Source organism: Ctenocephalides felis, unplaced genomic scaffold (assembly GCF_003426905.1).
Source record: "Ctenocephalides felis isolate EL2017-DRISC unplaced genomic scaffold, ASM342690v1 CF-g0.4_SCAFFOLD_03570, whole genome shotgun sequence".
Classification (NCBI taxonomy): Eukaryota; Metazoa; Arthropoda; class Insecta; order Siphonaptera; family Pulicidae; genus Ctenocephalides; species Ctenocephalides felis.
The window spans coordinates 5,666,751-5,683,849 of record NW_020539724.1 but is presented as its reverse complement, the minus strand read 5'-3'; the positions used below and the strand labels follow the sequence as shown (position 1 = coordinate 5,683,849).

Below are 17,099 nucleotides of genomic sequence, written 5' to 3'. Positions count from 1 at the left end.
GGATATCACGGTTGCTTGATGTCAAACTGTCTTAGGTGGATATCAAACTTGAAAGCTTGGAGTTAATTGCCAAAATTTTTACCAAAGCACATCAAGCTCCAGTATAAATTAACTTACAATAAGATTTTTTTGACTAAGTGACGTAACAGAGGATTGCAGAAAGAAAACTATCCTAATATCATAATCAAAATAATATTATTTTACTATTATCTTATAATGATATTATTTCACTATTATCTTATCGTTGTGTTGATTTCTGGGTCTATTTTATCATCATCAAAGCTCGATGATTCATATTGGAGTTTAATGCTTTTATATTGTTACTTTTCTTGGATGTTTCTATAATGATAAACTTCAAATAATAATAAATAAATTCAAATAAATATTTTCGCATATTTTCAGTAGGTTGTTAAGCTTATCGTTTTATCCTAATAGCTATTACATTACTAATCATATGATATCCATTATCACTTTACTCATATATTTTATTCTAGATGACATTTATTGATACCAATAATTAATTAATTTCTAGTTAGATTTTTTAACGGTTTTATCTTTCTAGAGTTCATCATTTCATAAAAAAAATTCTTCCTTAAATTGAGCTTCCATGTATAAATCTTTACTGTAACATAAATAAAAAAAATGATTGTAAGGAATGAGCAAGTTTGTACCCCATTAAAATATACAATCAACGTTCATCCATTAATGAAAAGATCACAGTTGCAAATGAAAACTTTAATTTGTATGCAGAATATTCTTCCATTTGCAATTTGTTATGCATATAGTTTTCTTCATTTAAAACATTATTTAATTACCTTGGTTCCCATAAGTTTTTCAATAAAGCAAAAATTAAGCATTTTTGTTTCATTTTATTGATTTATAATAGTCAAATTACAATTAGGCATTGGCATTGTGCAATGAGCTTTTACATCAAATAAAGATTATTCGTTATAATTTTTCAGCTAAATCTTCCAGTATGAGTTCAAACATGTTCCACGTAAGGGTGATACTTTTACCTCAGTTACAAACAGGTATGCAGAGTTTATTTTTCAGGTACACGAAAATTTCGTGATCCTTCTCCCTTTTTCGGCTTCACGCAGGGGTTTAATAGGGTTGATAGTTAACTTTTATTTAAATAAGGAATCTTTTCTCGAATAAGCTTAGGATGATGATAATTCTAGTTAGTGGTTCGGATTTTATTTCTGCGGAAAACTGTACAACGCATTAGGGAAATTTCTTATGACGACTCCGAGAAAAATGTTAGATGGTAAATGTATATGGAGTCGTTGTTGTTTGTTGTCTTGTTATTTAACTGATTTTAACGATGGTATAGTTATACAACTTTTGTTGATAAATGCTTTGAACAATCTATTCATTTCTAAAGTAAGTCTGATAGAGTAAGTAAAGTTTAATAGAATTTTGTATAAGTACAGAAAAATTCTTACAAAATATATAAACTCAAAATGTAAAATTGTAATCATATCCCTGCTGTTTTTATTAATGATACAGTTAATACTGTGATAAAAGTGACTTTGAACATTATGATTTAAAGTAATTCCGATAAACTGTTGGAAAAAGATTTTCAACTAGTGTTTAATTTTTTTTCTTTTCTGTCAGATCGAAATTATATAGCTAGTATATGATAAGCAAAAACAATTTTAGCAATTCAGCAACGTAGACCAGTCCGTTAACAATTATCTAAGATTCTTAAAAATTAGATACCAAAATAGATTTTCTGTTCATTTTAATTATTTCTAAATTGGGCATTGTACTAAAAAATTGAAGTTTCTTAAAATAAAAGGTTAAGGTACTGGAACTATATGTATATTGATAAATTTTATGAGAGACAAAACAAAATTGAATCAACATTGATCAGATCATAGACAGATCAGATCAGATCAAGCATTATCAAGAATTGGTTTCTAAAATCATTTATCTATCGTTTTTAATTACCTATAAATCACTTTTTAATCCAATGGTTGATCTACCTCTACTTGATATTTTATTATTACAATTTTTCTAATACTATGATATTTGATTTTCTAATACTATGAAATTTAATGCTACACTAAAAAAGGGCTGTCTTTACTTGGAAACGTATTAAGGAAAGTATAAAGTTCTATTGTTGATAGATTTGTGCGATTTAGGGATCTAGCAACAAATTTTTAACATCCTTTAGGGTAAGTTATAGTATAAGTTAAGGGTATCGCAAAAAATCGAAAATAATTTTTTTTATACATCTTCACGTTTCAAAGGTTTCTGAACATTTCATCTCTATGCAGGCAAAGCAGTGCAATAAAATAAAAACAAACTTTTTTTTTAAAAGGCTTTTTTCCAAAAAAGTAAATAGTTTCAAAAATGCAAAATTTCTCAAAAATCTAATTTTTTCAGTTTAAAAAATTCAATTTTTGGTACAGGAAGTTTCAGCAATTTGCCTTAAGGCACGATGCCATGCACTACTAGTTAATTTCTTATTCTGGCTGCATTTCATATATTTTCAATGTATTATCTTGTGCTTTACGATTTCAAAATAACTGCGTGTGAATTATCCAAAAATGCCCAGTATGAAGAAACTACCAAATTATTTCCGAGCGGAGTTTTGTTCAATGTTCAATGCTTACCAAGGACGCAAGTATAGTGGCTCCCCACTATATACTTTCTGTTTTGGTCTCGGAACGAAGTAAGGCCGCAAGAACGTTGATGGACTCTGCTCTGATATGGTGTGTTTCTTACTTGAAAGTACAGTTCTATTCTATATCTGATACTGCGCCCAAATTCTATTATTACTTGGAGGATAGATATCTAAATTCATTTGTTCATTTTGGTACGGAATATTTTACAGGAAACATTTTAGTAAAGCTATATATACAGGGAGACTTTATTGATTAGTAGGAACTACGTTATACTGAATTCCCTGGGCTGAAGGATAATTTTAGATTTAATGCTGGATTTTATAAAAAAGTTACATACGAACTACAATAATTTAGGATAATATAAAGGATATATTAAAAACAATTTGATCATTACATATATGACAACTTCTTGTTTTGTAGATAATTGGCAACTAAGCCAACCTCAAATCCTCAAAAAAATTATTATTATCTGTGCTTTTTTAGGAAAATTTAGTTTAAAAGACACAACCCACAATTCAGAATTGTGGGAATAGAATTGAAAATCATAGAAAAGTTATTTTAGAAACCAACTTTTAAATAATTTATTATCAACGACCTAATCTATGTTGATGAAATTGTGATCTTGATTTTGATCATTATAAATACACCTCATCTTTTTGTTCATTGAATCATCTAAATTATTAACATCTACTGCAAATATATTGTTTTATAAATTAACTAGTTTTTGCCACAATTGTACTTGCATCAATCCAAAGTTGATTTTTAATTTTTTGGTGTAAAACACCTAAAAGTTCCATATTTTATTCAATTTATCAATTATTGATATTATTGGTGTTAAATAGGCAATTTAACTTACTTTTAGCACAATAAATTTAAAAAATATATAATTTTTCAAAAATAGTGTTTATAACTAGAAAACTTTTGATTTTGAATTAGTGGTTTCCTATCTATCAATTATCAGTGCTAAAGGGTCGTCCATTAATCAAGTGATCGATTTTTAAGGATTTTTTTATCCCTTCCTTCACCTTGGTGATATGTGGTGATATTTAAAATTAGCTTCACTTTCCCACCCAACATCATGTGTATTTTTGGTACCTAAAAATATCTTGGAATTTTTTTTTTTTTTTTGGTTTAAAATTTTTGGATTTTTTAAAATTCTGGTAAAAAATAAACATACGTGATATTTTACTACAAACCCCTCTCCCCCTCGTGATTTTTCATGATTTTTTGTCAAGTTTTTTAAACTTCAATTTTCCCTAATTTAATTACAGGAATAATTAATACTTTCCTCTTCCATATATTGTTTTTTCTACAATTTTCGTTTGGAATAACTCGATCGTGCAAAAGATCCAATTCAAAATTATGCGCAAAAACTGCATTTTCCACATGCAAAATTATGTAAAACGATTATTAAACATGCAAAATTTGAGTTCTATATGTTAGTTCGTTACTTTGATGTTAACTAACTATAGCTTTGTTCGAAACCATAGTTTTGTTGAAGCAACGACGCATTTCAAATATTTGATCATAACCGGATTATCTCTCATCATACAATACAGGAATCATAATCCATTAGAAAAATTGAGATTTGAAAATGATGGGTGCTTTAATAAACTTTTAATGAATAATTTCTTTTGAATCGGCTATCAGTCAAACGCTTCAATTTGATTCTTGTAGGCTAATTTTTTTATACTGCTAAAATGTTTTAAATATTTGGTCTTGATAAATGGTAAATTTTGTCTTTTTTCTTCTGGGGTCTTCTTGCTGGCTTTAGTTAGCATATTATCAATAGAACAAAACTTTAACCTCCGAATAAAGATTTTAAAAAAAATATGTTATGTTGCTTGTTTATTGCTGATTTTGAAATTAAATTTTGTTTTGAATCTCACATCTCATAACATAATGGATTATCATAATAAATATGAATTTTTATATAATGTTCTTCACTGTTTTATCAAAATTATATAGTAAAATATAATACTTGTTCAAGAATTGATTTCAAAATCATATGTAATTGATTATTTTTATCAATAATCCAAATTTATTTCATCAATATCTTTATGCTTATTTCTTCAGTGTTAGCCACTATTTACAAGGATATTATGAATAAAATAAAAATTAAACCTTGGATTTTAAGAAATTTAAAAAAATGTAATATGTTTTTTTTGTTTTTTGCTAGGTGGTCATTTTTAAATTAAATTTTGTTTGAATCTCAAATCTCTATTTCAATGGATTGCTTTCAACAAAACTATTTTTTTTTAAAACTGTTAAACAAATATAAATTATTTTTTAGCAAATACCGAATACCGATTCATTCATGAATTTAATATGTTATATATCTATTACAAATTATGGTTTAATACTTTTTCATCGAAACCTACAGATCCTAATTTTAGTATCCTTGATATGTTAATATTTAAAATTAAGCATTTTTAATATATATATATATATAATTATTATTATTATTATTATTATTATTATTATCTGAATTGATCTGCTATAACAAAAATTTTATAAGAAGTATTACTGTTTTAGTATTATTTTTTTACTGAATTTTTCTTCACGTTGAGCATTGCATTCAAATCAAACTCAATTGATTGTTTTTTGTCAATCATCTAAATTTAATAACTTATTTATCTATTATAATTATAATAGATTCATAATATATTAAAATAAATCATATGTATTAAAAATAAATAATAAATGAAAGATTGTTTGGTAATATTAATATCTTTATAATCCATATAAATTATTACTATCTTAGGGGGCGTTCATTAATCACGTGAGCGAGTTTTTAAGGATTTTTGGAAACCTCCCCCTCCCCTTTGGTGATACATGGTGATATTCAAATTTACCCCCCTCGCCCACCAAACATCACGTGTACTGTGATTTTTTAAAATATATTTTGAAAATGTTTGAATTAAAAAAAAACAGTTAAAAAATGAATACACGTAATATCTTACTATAACCCTACCTCCCCCAAGTGATATTTCGTGATTTTTTATCAAACCCCCTCCCCCTAAAAACCTCACGTGATTAATGGACGCCCCCTTAAAAGAATTTGACAGTTTTTTTTAATAATAATAATTATTATTTTATATCAATTATAAATATTAATGGTTATTGTTAATAATTTTTATTGATAATTATTATTAATGTTATTAATAATCATTATTTTTATTAATTCTCAGTTTCAATAAATTTTTTCATCACACAAGCATACATTTATGTATGCATAAAGATGTTAATATACCCTAATATCTTAATCCGATATGAAGTGAAATTTTCCATATTAAGAATATAATAATAAGTCGAAGAAAAGTAGACGAACGATTTCATATTATAAATTTAAATCTTCATACAACCATTACATATTCAAACGCAGTCCGTTATTAGTCAGGCTGCTAAAATTACCCAGCCTGGCTGGAATCAATTTGGAACGATCAAATTATTAATAATTTTTATTGATAATTATTATTAATGTTATTAATAATCATTATTTTTATTAATACCTAGTTTCAATAAATTTTTTCATCACACAAGCATACATTTATGTATGTATAAAGATGTTAATATACCCTAGTATCTTAAATGATATGAAGTGAAATTTTCCATAATAAGAATCTATTATCTAATAAGTCGAAGAAAAGTAGACAAACGATTACATATTATAAATTTAAATCTTCATACGACCATTACATATTCAAACGCAGTCCGTTATTAGTCAGGCTGCTAAAATTACCCAGCCTGACTGGAATCAATTTAGAACGATCAAATTTTCTCCAACGTTCTACGTTATCAATCGATACGGCATTTTGGCACCCGTGCTGGATACTACGACCCCACCGCAACGCGAGCTTTCTATGGAGAGACGTAACAATTTTCGAAATCAAATTTTGAACTGCGTTCGTTCTCTTAGAAGTCTCATTATTATTACAACTTTGTTTTTTCTGATATAGAATTACTCTACGGGCTTCGTATATAATGCTTTGCTGTGCGAGAGTCGTATTTTCTATATGTTATACAGTAACGGGTTTTGTATACGAACTAGCTCACAGCGCGACTGCTTTCTGTGCGATCGCAACTTGCTCGGGACACGAGAATGAAACGTTCTCTACATCTATACACCAGGACAGACATAACCTCAAAATTTGTAATTCGAAATTACCGTTTGCAATAGAATAAATACATTTTATTTGGTTTAATTATCCTTGGAGAGAGACTGTACTATTTTATTGCCCATTTTTGGAAGTTCTAACACACTACCCACATTTGTATCATTTAGAATTTGATTTTGATACGTATTGGCATATTCGAATATTCGGGTGTAACATCAATAAAAAACAAGAATTTCTTTAAATGTTTATTATAAAGTCTATACATTCTGGCAAAAGTTCTAGGCTAGGATAAATGCATATATGTATAATATTCTTAGAAAGTTTTAAAATGGCAATGATATAGTACAATCCTTAAAGATAATTAAACTAAATAATTATTTATTGGTGGTGAGGACTCCTAGCCATCATTCAGTAGATCTGAAAAAAAATTAACACTGAATATCCAATAATAGTGCTTCAGAATTAAAGAAAAAATGGTGTACTTAAAGGTGTACTAAATACTTACTATGTCTGTATTCTAATATTAATGATAGAAAAAAAAACATTAACCTTTGGTCTAAGGATATAGTCATCGAAGTTGTTATCGAGCTCCTGGCATTTTAAGGAGGTAAAAAATTAGCTACCATCCTAGATTAAATCTCATTTTAATTTGAGCTAGGATGATGAGATTTAAATTAAAAAATTAAAAATAAAATGAGATTAAATCTCATTTTGGTTTAATCTGGGATGGTAGCTAATTTTATACATCCTTAAAATGATAGGACTAACTAGAACAACTTCGATGACTATATCCTTAGACCAAGGGTTAATGTTTTTTTTTCATAAATATTAGAATAAAGACATAGTAAGTATTTAGTACACCTTTTTTCTTTAATTCTGAAGCACTATTATTGGATATTCAGTGTTAATTTTTTTTCAGATCTACTTAATAATGGCTAGGAGCCACCTAAAAATAATTATAATATTAATGTTATTCTAATAATATTATTATTAACTAACTCTATAACAACTTTGATGACTATATCCTTATCGAATAATACTGTATTAAGGCATTTCTTTTTAATATCTGTTAACAAAAATTAACAATTATTTCAACTTTTTCCTTCATAAATAACAATATTTTCATAATTTTTTATAAATTTAATTACTGGAATAGCAAAAAAACTCAAATTAAAAAATTATTGGAGTTTGATAAATAACTTCTAAGTACAGATTTTTATATATTATAAATGCTTCGTCAAAATTAGAATATGCTTATTGCATTTAGGATCATGTTTTCAATATTACAATAATTCCAATAATATTCTCACATAAAAAACATAATTATAACTACTTCTTTTCTATAAAGGGCTATTTTATCATATATTTACATCCAGTAATGAACAGATTAGGATTTCATAAATACTATATATTTGTGATCATAGAATTTTATGTACTTACTGAATTCTACATTTATAAATATTACAATTTCCTTTTATTTATTTAGTGGAAAAAATATTTATGAAATCATAACTTTAAAATCTGCTAATTGTTACACGGTTGCTTTATTGTGATAACTGAAAATTTACAAATTAGAATATAGTTTGCTAACCATTTAATTTATAACGATTTATTTGATCAATTCATTATCAACTGTATCATGAAGTCTTTATCATCTAATTGCAATGTTAAAAATGAAAATATCTACGTTTTATTCAAATTCAATCTTCTATAAACATAATATCAGTAGAGTAGATAGAATTTTGGTATAAATAGTGTTCTTTAAATTGTTATATTTATTTTTAGGAAAAAGTTTTATCTTAATTTATTTTATATGCATAATATTTCTTAATATCATAATTATTCCATCTTTGCTTATAATTATCTCATTTTGTTTCTAAAGTTCTAATATTTTTATAGAAATTTATTTCGGTGCTATCTGATGAAGTTTGTCGGCAGTCTATTTCATTTGCGGGTCATAGTTATGGAATCTTCAGCAAGGTTTGCTTATAAGCGTGAAAGGGATATAAAATATTGTCGGACTGTTCTATTGACGCTTTTAATGCAAATTGCTTATGGTTCTCAAACTCGAACATAAACAATTAATTAATAAACAAATATGCAATCAGTTAGTATACATATACAGTCATATATAGAAACTTATATATTAATGAATGATGAAATATTTACTATGTATTTTCGAAAAGTACTTTAATAAGATAAATATAATTTCTGTATATGTATTTTGTAAACTCAAAGGTTTAGGCTAAAGTTTTAGCTTTTAATATACGTAAAAAAGTATTTTGTAAAGCTTGAAGTTCAACATTTTTTATATTTCCTGAATGAAAACTTCAATTATGAGAAGCAATCAAAATGTGCCCTTATAATACAACAAAGAGCAACTCTTTATAAAAAATATAAATGTAAATATGAAGAAAAATTTAAATTTTTTATATTTATAATAAATTAAAATATGTCTCAAATTAACATATAGATGAATAAAATTCTGAAAAATTTTGATCTTCAGAAACCATGGTGTGTGTTATCATTTAACAAGTGAGGAGGTACAAATTAATTGTATAACATTGAATAAAAGTATATTAAATTTCAACATATTAATATAATATGTACTTGTTTTAATATTAAATAATTATTTCGTGTATCAGATCAAATTTCATAAACCACGGGTAAAGAAACGTGACTAACAATTCGCCCAGCAAAAACGACATCGTGAATTCATATAAAAAATCATACATTTTAAATATATACATTTATAATAAGTACAAATAATTTTTAACAAGAGATAAATTTTTCAAAAAATTCTGCATGCATTTGTTTTAGTGATTGTTTAATTATGGAACCTAATGCATAAGCTAAGGGTTTTAAAATTCATGTTGGGAACTAAAAAGTACTCTACGTGAGAGTGTATCTGATTATTTAAAACAATTATTCGAGTGCAAGAATTTGGTAGTATTTGAATTATGTCTTGTTATGTAAAACCATGTAAAATTTATATTATGCTGCAGGAGATAAAATATTAACTACTCGATATCCTATTTAATTAAAATTACTATCGCCTACCCTATATCAATGTAACAGAATGAAGACGGTTTTGACGTTAACCAGGATGTTTGAATTTCATGACGCATTGAGCGAAATACTTCTCGCGGTGCTGCCTGATTCGAGCAGCAAAGTTATTAAACATTAGTAGTGTACATTTTGTTAATATTGTAATTGGTAACTGTATAATTATTAAAAAAAACACAAGAAAATCGCTTATATTTGGGCAAAGTACATGGTACTAGGTTATATCTGAAGTAATTCTTCTATATCTATGTTTCTGGTACTACTTAATATTTGTATGTACTTAAATTTTTGATAGCTTTGTCTTTTGCAATTAAATTTAAAAATTTATTTAAGTTGGAATTATCACAAATTTAGACTGGCGTGCATTTCAACTTTCATATAATATTTCTACTTCCATCATTAATTTTCTGAATTAAAGTTTTACAGAAGTCCTTATTACAAAAGTCAATCAAGTTCTTAATTGTTATAACTATTAATACAGTTATGAACTGGATTGACTTTTAATTAACTATTGACTATATTCACTATTGTACTGGTTATAATTTATACTGGACTTACTAATATGCCAGTTTTAGTTGTAAAATAACTATTTGAAGTCATAAGAGCTTACCTGTTTACCCATTTTACCATCAGGGTGAGTTTATTCTACGTTTTCTTCTTTTTCTCATAAATCTCCTGGTTGATATTCCTCAATATTATAATTTCTTAAGTACTCAAGTCATATTCAAATAAATTATAAATTTCAAGAATGAAGATATATAAATTATGCTGAAGTACATACAAATTCTGCTCAAGTTTTATTTAATCAATCTTATCTTTGTTTTAGCCGATTGTATTGTCTACCATATTCATTATATTTTAGTTAACAAACATTTATTAGTTACAGTATTTTTTCTAGTTGTTATGATCATTTTTTTCATAATTATTGCTTCTATTTATTTTTATAAGTATTGCTTCTGTTTATACAATGTTTTTGCTAATCCTGTATGAGTTCCTTTGGACTTCAAGATACATACATCAAGTTACCAAAAAGCTATCAATGGATTCAAATTTTATCTATATAGATTTATGTCTATGATCAATATTTATTTCAAATACTAGTTTATTTGTCCAAGTTTTCAGGCTAAAACTAACTTATTTATAATACTACTATCAGTCAGAGAATACGAGTAAAATACTCGTATGTCCAATGTAAGCTCATTCACTCTGAATAATTTCCATTCATATAAGATGATGGGGCACAAATGTCTGTTAATTTAAAAGTAGTACGTTACTTTATTCATCAGGATTTTTACTTAAATAAATTCAACGGCTACAGCTTAAATTTTATATAATGATTGATGCTATTCAAGTTACCTATTAGATATAAAAAAATAAGATATTTGGGATTTGTTATGATTTTCTTGCTGGTGGTGCTGGTGTAACTGTGGGTGGGCTTTTAAGTCAAATAGATTCTGACGTTCAATTTAATACTTATCGTTAATTTTAAGGTATTATTTATGCTAACTTAAGAAATATGGTGACCTAGATTTGTGCAAATTTTGAGTTAAGCTTAATTGATACTGTGATACGAAGTAGTATTGAAAAATGGAACGATGCAGATTTTGTGCATCAATTTCTGTTTTTAGGGCTCGCCCGTAGGTAAGCGGTTAAGAGCGACGGGACTTGTTTCAGAGGTCCCGGGTTCGATACCCACTTCGAGCAGCCTGTTGTCAGGCAGCAGTGGCAACGATTTTTACTTGGAAATATAGATAGCAATATGTTTCCAAGTAAAAATAGCCCTCACCCGGCATTGCTGCACCAATAAAAAGTCAGCCCTATTAGATTAATTCTAATTACAAAATCATTAAATATGGATGGATTAACCATTGGGTTACCATCTAAAAATACAAAGTAAGGAGAAGTTTCAACCCAACAGCTCATAGGACGTAAGGTTCTGATTGCTGTTAAAAAAAATTAATAATAAAAAAAAATCTATTTTTGTGGTGTAACTGCAATGTCTTGATCCTTTTTGTTATTGTAAGCAAAATTATCTTAGTTGTGATCGTCAAATTCAAAAAGTTGCTATTGTGTGGGTTGAGGAAATCAGTTTGGATTATGGATATCTGTATGCATAACAGGTTGTTTGAATGAAAATAGTTTACATTAATTTTGTTAATTAATTATGGCAATTAATTCATAAAAATCAGAATCGATCATCGACTGCGAGTTCCGATTTAAATGTCAGTTAATTGTAATTGTAAAACATTTGAAATTCAGGTTTCCTGTAACCGCGATATGTGCATATTATATTCAGCTTTATACTCATCGGCCTACGAACGAAAGATTTCTAGTATAATAACGTCATAGAGTTTATAACCGGCAATGGGAATGAGTATCAACTTGTGTGCAGGTGGACTCGTGTGCGATCGTGCGATCGTGCGTCCCCGCTGCGAGCCGAGTTGCCACGAGCAGTACGATACACAACCGGTCTCTCGCTAAGCAATGGCGGCATTATGTTCCTACGGAATGTCATATACATACAGTTTCATATGCACGAACTTCACAGCGCGTACTGACAGCTGCTTTCGACTGTGCTTAACCTCTTTTTTCAATCGCTTTAATAGTTATATTTAATTATTTGAAAATTGTGTGACAGTTCAAAAATTGTGCAAAAAATACGTTAGTTCACTGGTGCAGCTATTTATTTGATTTGATCAAGATTCAGGTTGTGGATTCTGTGGTAAGTCGAATAAAAAATATTTTAAGTCCAGATAGTAGATGTAGATATTTTTTGTAAAATGCATGAGTTAAAAATTTATTTGTAGTTAAAAATATTTGTTAATTTAATTTATATATTTTATGTGGAATAACTTCTGCGGAAAATCGTATTTGAATACCCTAGAAAAATAAGTGAAAAAAAAATAAAAATCAAAAAAATGCAATTTTTGTGTTGCATCACATCATTTCAAATGTTCTTTAAAATACATAAAACTAGCTTTTTTTGTACAAGTTATTTCACAATTCTTTTTCATTTAATTTTATTTTCTTATGTTTTAAAAGATTGGTTAGTTATCGTTCTTCACTCTTGCTAGAAATTTGTTGTTGGTTCCTTTGCATAATTCTGTTGTTTACTGGATTTTTACTAAAACGTGCGCGCCACATTTGACATGTATACAGTTGTCAAATGACGTGCAGTACGATTGCTCAAATGTTCGATAAATAACCACTCATGTCTTTTGTTGTTCTACGTTTTTGAATCGTGGCGGGGACTCGGTATGTGTGCGTGCTTGTCCGATACCCTCACAGTCATACGTCCAGTATTTTAAGAATAAACGTGCGCCCTTTGTATTATATCTACAGCAGTGTATATTTCGCTTGTAGAAAATTCTTATGTATTGGAGACTTGGTATCATTGTGTATGTAAGCTATATCGTAGCAGAACGACCATGGAACGTCCGTTCGGTTTTTATTTTTCGCTCGACGCAAAAATACTCGGCGTGTTTCTCTTCGCAACAGCTTCAAACGTGCGTTGGTAAAAGAACGACAGTTTTCAGTTGTTTATTCTTGCATTGAAAATTGAAAACAAAGAATTCCGATATACTGCTAAAATTCAGTTGAACTCCATAGTAAGTTAATTTTTAGGTATACTGTCCTTATTAAAAACTATTTTCTATCTTAGTAATGTTCTAGTAGGATTCTCAAATGAATGATGCAATAATGACTAAGATTAAATTAATACATTTAATACATTTAGAGATTGTACAGTATTATATTATTCAACAAATTTCTAATAGTTTCTAAATATTTTAAATTTTAGTTAGTATATGATACAAATCATAAGCTAAACCTTTAAAGAACTCAGTTTCGAATTAAATTTATATATTTATATGATCTACCTTCACTTGAATTATCTTAAGGAACTTTGTTGCGACTTACAGTATTATCTTATTCAACAAATTCAATTTTTGCCAATAAGTGGCTATTCCATCTTGTACATCAGCTAAGTTTTTGGTCGTTCTTACAGAATGTCTAAATCAAAACCTTTACTTTAATTATCTATACAGTATTATCTTATTCAACAAATTCAATTTTTGCCAATATGTGTCTTATGTAATATGCTGCAAAATCCATAACATTTTTTTAATATTTGTCCCTATTCTATCTTGAACATTAGCTAAGTTTTTGGTCGTTCTTACAGAATGTCTAAATCAAAACCTTTACTTTAATTATCTTAATAGATAATAGCGACTTACAGCATTATCTTATTCAACAAATTCAATTTTTGCCAATTTGTGTCTTATGTAATATGCTGCAAAATCCATAACCTTTTTTTAAATATTTGTACCTATTCCATTTTGAACATCGGCAAGTTTTTGGTCGTACTTACAGAATGTCTAAATCAAATGCCAATCCATTAATTGGTCGTCGGGTCTGAGCCATATCCTAAATATACTTTATACTTGTTTATCTATGGCCATATCCTAAATATACTTTATAATTGTTTAATTATGGTCATATCCTAAATATACTTTATACTTGTTTATCTATGGCCATATCCTAAATATACTTTATACTTGTTTATCTATGGCCATATCCTAAATATACTTTATACTTGTTTATCTATGGCCATATCCTAAATATACCTTATACTTGTTTATCTATGGCCATATCCTAAATAGAACCGAGTTTGCAATTCAATTATAGAAATTATATAATCTCTGTTTGTATTCATTCATTTGGGAAAATTATCACCAGAACAGATTTCCAAATTTTTACCAAATTGGAGAAATATCTTCAAAGACTGTTAGAAATAACTTATTTGATGATTTTTTATCTTCAAACAAACGCCTCACATGGCTATCACTGTTACTTTACATTGTCTGATTGATTTTAGAGATTATATAATATAATGTACCAAACAAATTTTAACGTTATTCATAAAATGTAAACAAATATTTTTCAGAAACGGTAATAACTAAGATTATATAACCTTCAGATAATTGCGTTACCTTATCATGGAATTCATTATTTATTTATCTATAAGGTATGTGTAAAGCCTAAACCTTGCATAGATCTGACTCCAGAAATATTATGATTAAATTTCGAAGTTATGTAATCTTTCTTATTAAATGGTTTAGAAAAGGATTTTAAATTTTTTTTTATTATAATTTTATTTGATCATCTATCTACAAGAGATATAAAATCAATTGCATGGCTTAGAATTGAACAAAGAAAGAAAAAGCTAAGATCTGCATCCAGTAATGCAGTTCTTTACAGCATGATATAGAATTCTCAAAATAAATTTTAATTTTTTGTCCCAAATTTGGGAAATATCTCCAAATACTATTGGAAAATACTGAAACTTCAAAGAATGACTTTACATATAATTGATTGTAAATTTAAATAGTTACTCTTAATTGTGATCAAACCTTATTAATTTTTCATAAAAAATTAGGTATCTTTACATACCAGTAAAAGGTATTTAATAAATTGCCATCGCGTATAACATGACGCATGTATGATGTAGTATGTTTTCGTCCCAAGATCCCATTCGAAGTGGGGACGGCGCCAGTTCCCATTTGCTATGTCTGCACTCTGTTCGACCCGACGATGAACGTTGCGCTGCTCGACGAATGTTTTCATATTCTTCTCTTCTCGTTCGATTCGTTTGATATTATTTTTGGTACGGAATAAATGCTAGTGGTGGACAGAATCAGAAAAATAAGTCTAGTTTCGTATTGAATTCGATTTGAGGACATATGATTCCTATATGAAATTATTTTGTAATATGAATTTGTTTACTAAACATGGAAAGTTTTACAATTTTGTTTGAATTTAGTATTGCGTAAGTTCTTTGAAAAAAAGGAAGTTAAAAATCAAGCATACTGATTTAGACGCTTTGATTTTTATTTTATAATGATTTTTTTATTATTATTATTCTCATATTTTAACTGCTGCAATCAGAACCTAACGTCCTACAAGCTTGGGCTGAAACTGCTCCTTACGTCGTATTTTTAGAATAATTTCGAATAAGTAACCTAACGGTTGATCCATCCATAGTTGAATATTATTTTATTAGAATTTACCTAATAGGACTCATTTATTTCACAATTTGAAGCAGCAATGCTTGGGAATAGCTATATTCACTGGGAAACATATTTAAGATCTATATTTGCTGCTCGAAGTCTTCGGGGTTGTCCTTATATTGAAATTGAAATTATTTTTGTTAAATCTATAATTTATCCGTTTTGATTCATTCTAATATTTGTTTACATAAAACATATTTTTTTCTGATTTACGATTTGTTATTAGGAAGACATTTAGCAATTGGTAATTTAGGAATTGTTTTGTTATTTATAGCACATGACTGTTTGGGATGCAACTAGTTGACCTTTTTAGTTGTGAGATATTTCAAAAGTATTTTTTGACTTTGTATTATTATGCAACAATGCCCTCGAAGGACAATTTTTACTTAATACTATACTTGAGATCTATAATTCTAAAAGTGAAATTTTGATTAGCTGCTTGATATCTAGCTTTTAAAAACGATTTTAGTTCAACTAGTTGACCTTTTTAGTTGTGAGATATTTTTTAGTATATTTCAAAAGTATTTTCTGACTATTATTATGCAACAACGCCCTTGAAGGGCAATTTTTATTTAATGCTATACTTGAGATCTATAATTCTAAAAGTGCAATTTTGATTAGCTGCTGATATCTAGCTTTTAAAAACGATTTTAGTTGAACTAGTTGACCTTTTTAGTTGTGAGATATTTTTAGTACCATATATTTCAAAAGTATTTTCTGACTTTGTATTATTATGCAACAATGCCCTCGAAGAACAATTTTTATTTAATGCTATACTTGAGATCTATAATTCTAAAAGTGAAATTTTGATTAGCTGCTTGATATCTACCTTTTAAAAACGATTTTAGTTAAATAATATTGCATATCGATTGTAAATTTGCAAGAATTTTATACTAACTGGATCATTTCATTTTATTTATTTGTAAAAAAAATAATGAATCCATGCGTGCTACAAAATTTAAATATTACTTGTTCATTTATCCTAGTTGGTAAAATTTGCTCGAAAATTAAGAAACTTTACAAAACCAAGTCTCAGCTTATAATGCTGTTAGAACTTTGTACGCATGGGCAGCACAAACACTTTTAGTATAAGCGTCAGTGTGTGTTCATTTAGGAGAGTCGCGTTCATCTTTGGCAGAACGAACCGTTACAGCTAGTGTCTGTGTCTGCCTGCATACACGACTGATAGCTTGTCATTGCTTTGGGAACTTGTT

At 27.8% G+C, this 17,099-nt stretch overlaps 1 protein-coding gene and 1 pseudogene across 3 annotated transcripts in view; one reads left to right on the top strand and one right to left on the bottom strand.

The window, feature by feature from the left end:
- LOC113383231 overlaps nucleotides 1-17,099 on the bottom strand; it is a 209,939-nt pseudogene that overhangs the window by 66,224 nt on the left and 126,616 nt on the right.
- The window catches only part of LOC113383233, a 49,817-nt gene that overhangs the window by 18,482 nt on the left and 14,236 nt on the right, over nucleotides 1-17,099 (top strand). The window contains exon 2 of one of the 3 annotated variants that reach the window (XM_026621483.1): nucleotides 12,210-12,539. The exons of the other annotated variants lie outside the window; for them this stretch is intronic. The gene's annotated coding sequence lies outside the window, so the exon portion shown is untranslated. The remainder of the gene's footprint in view (nucleotides 1-12,209; nucleotides 12,540-17,099) is intronic. 3 annotated transcript variants of the gene reach the window in all.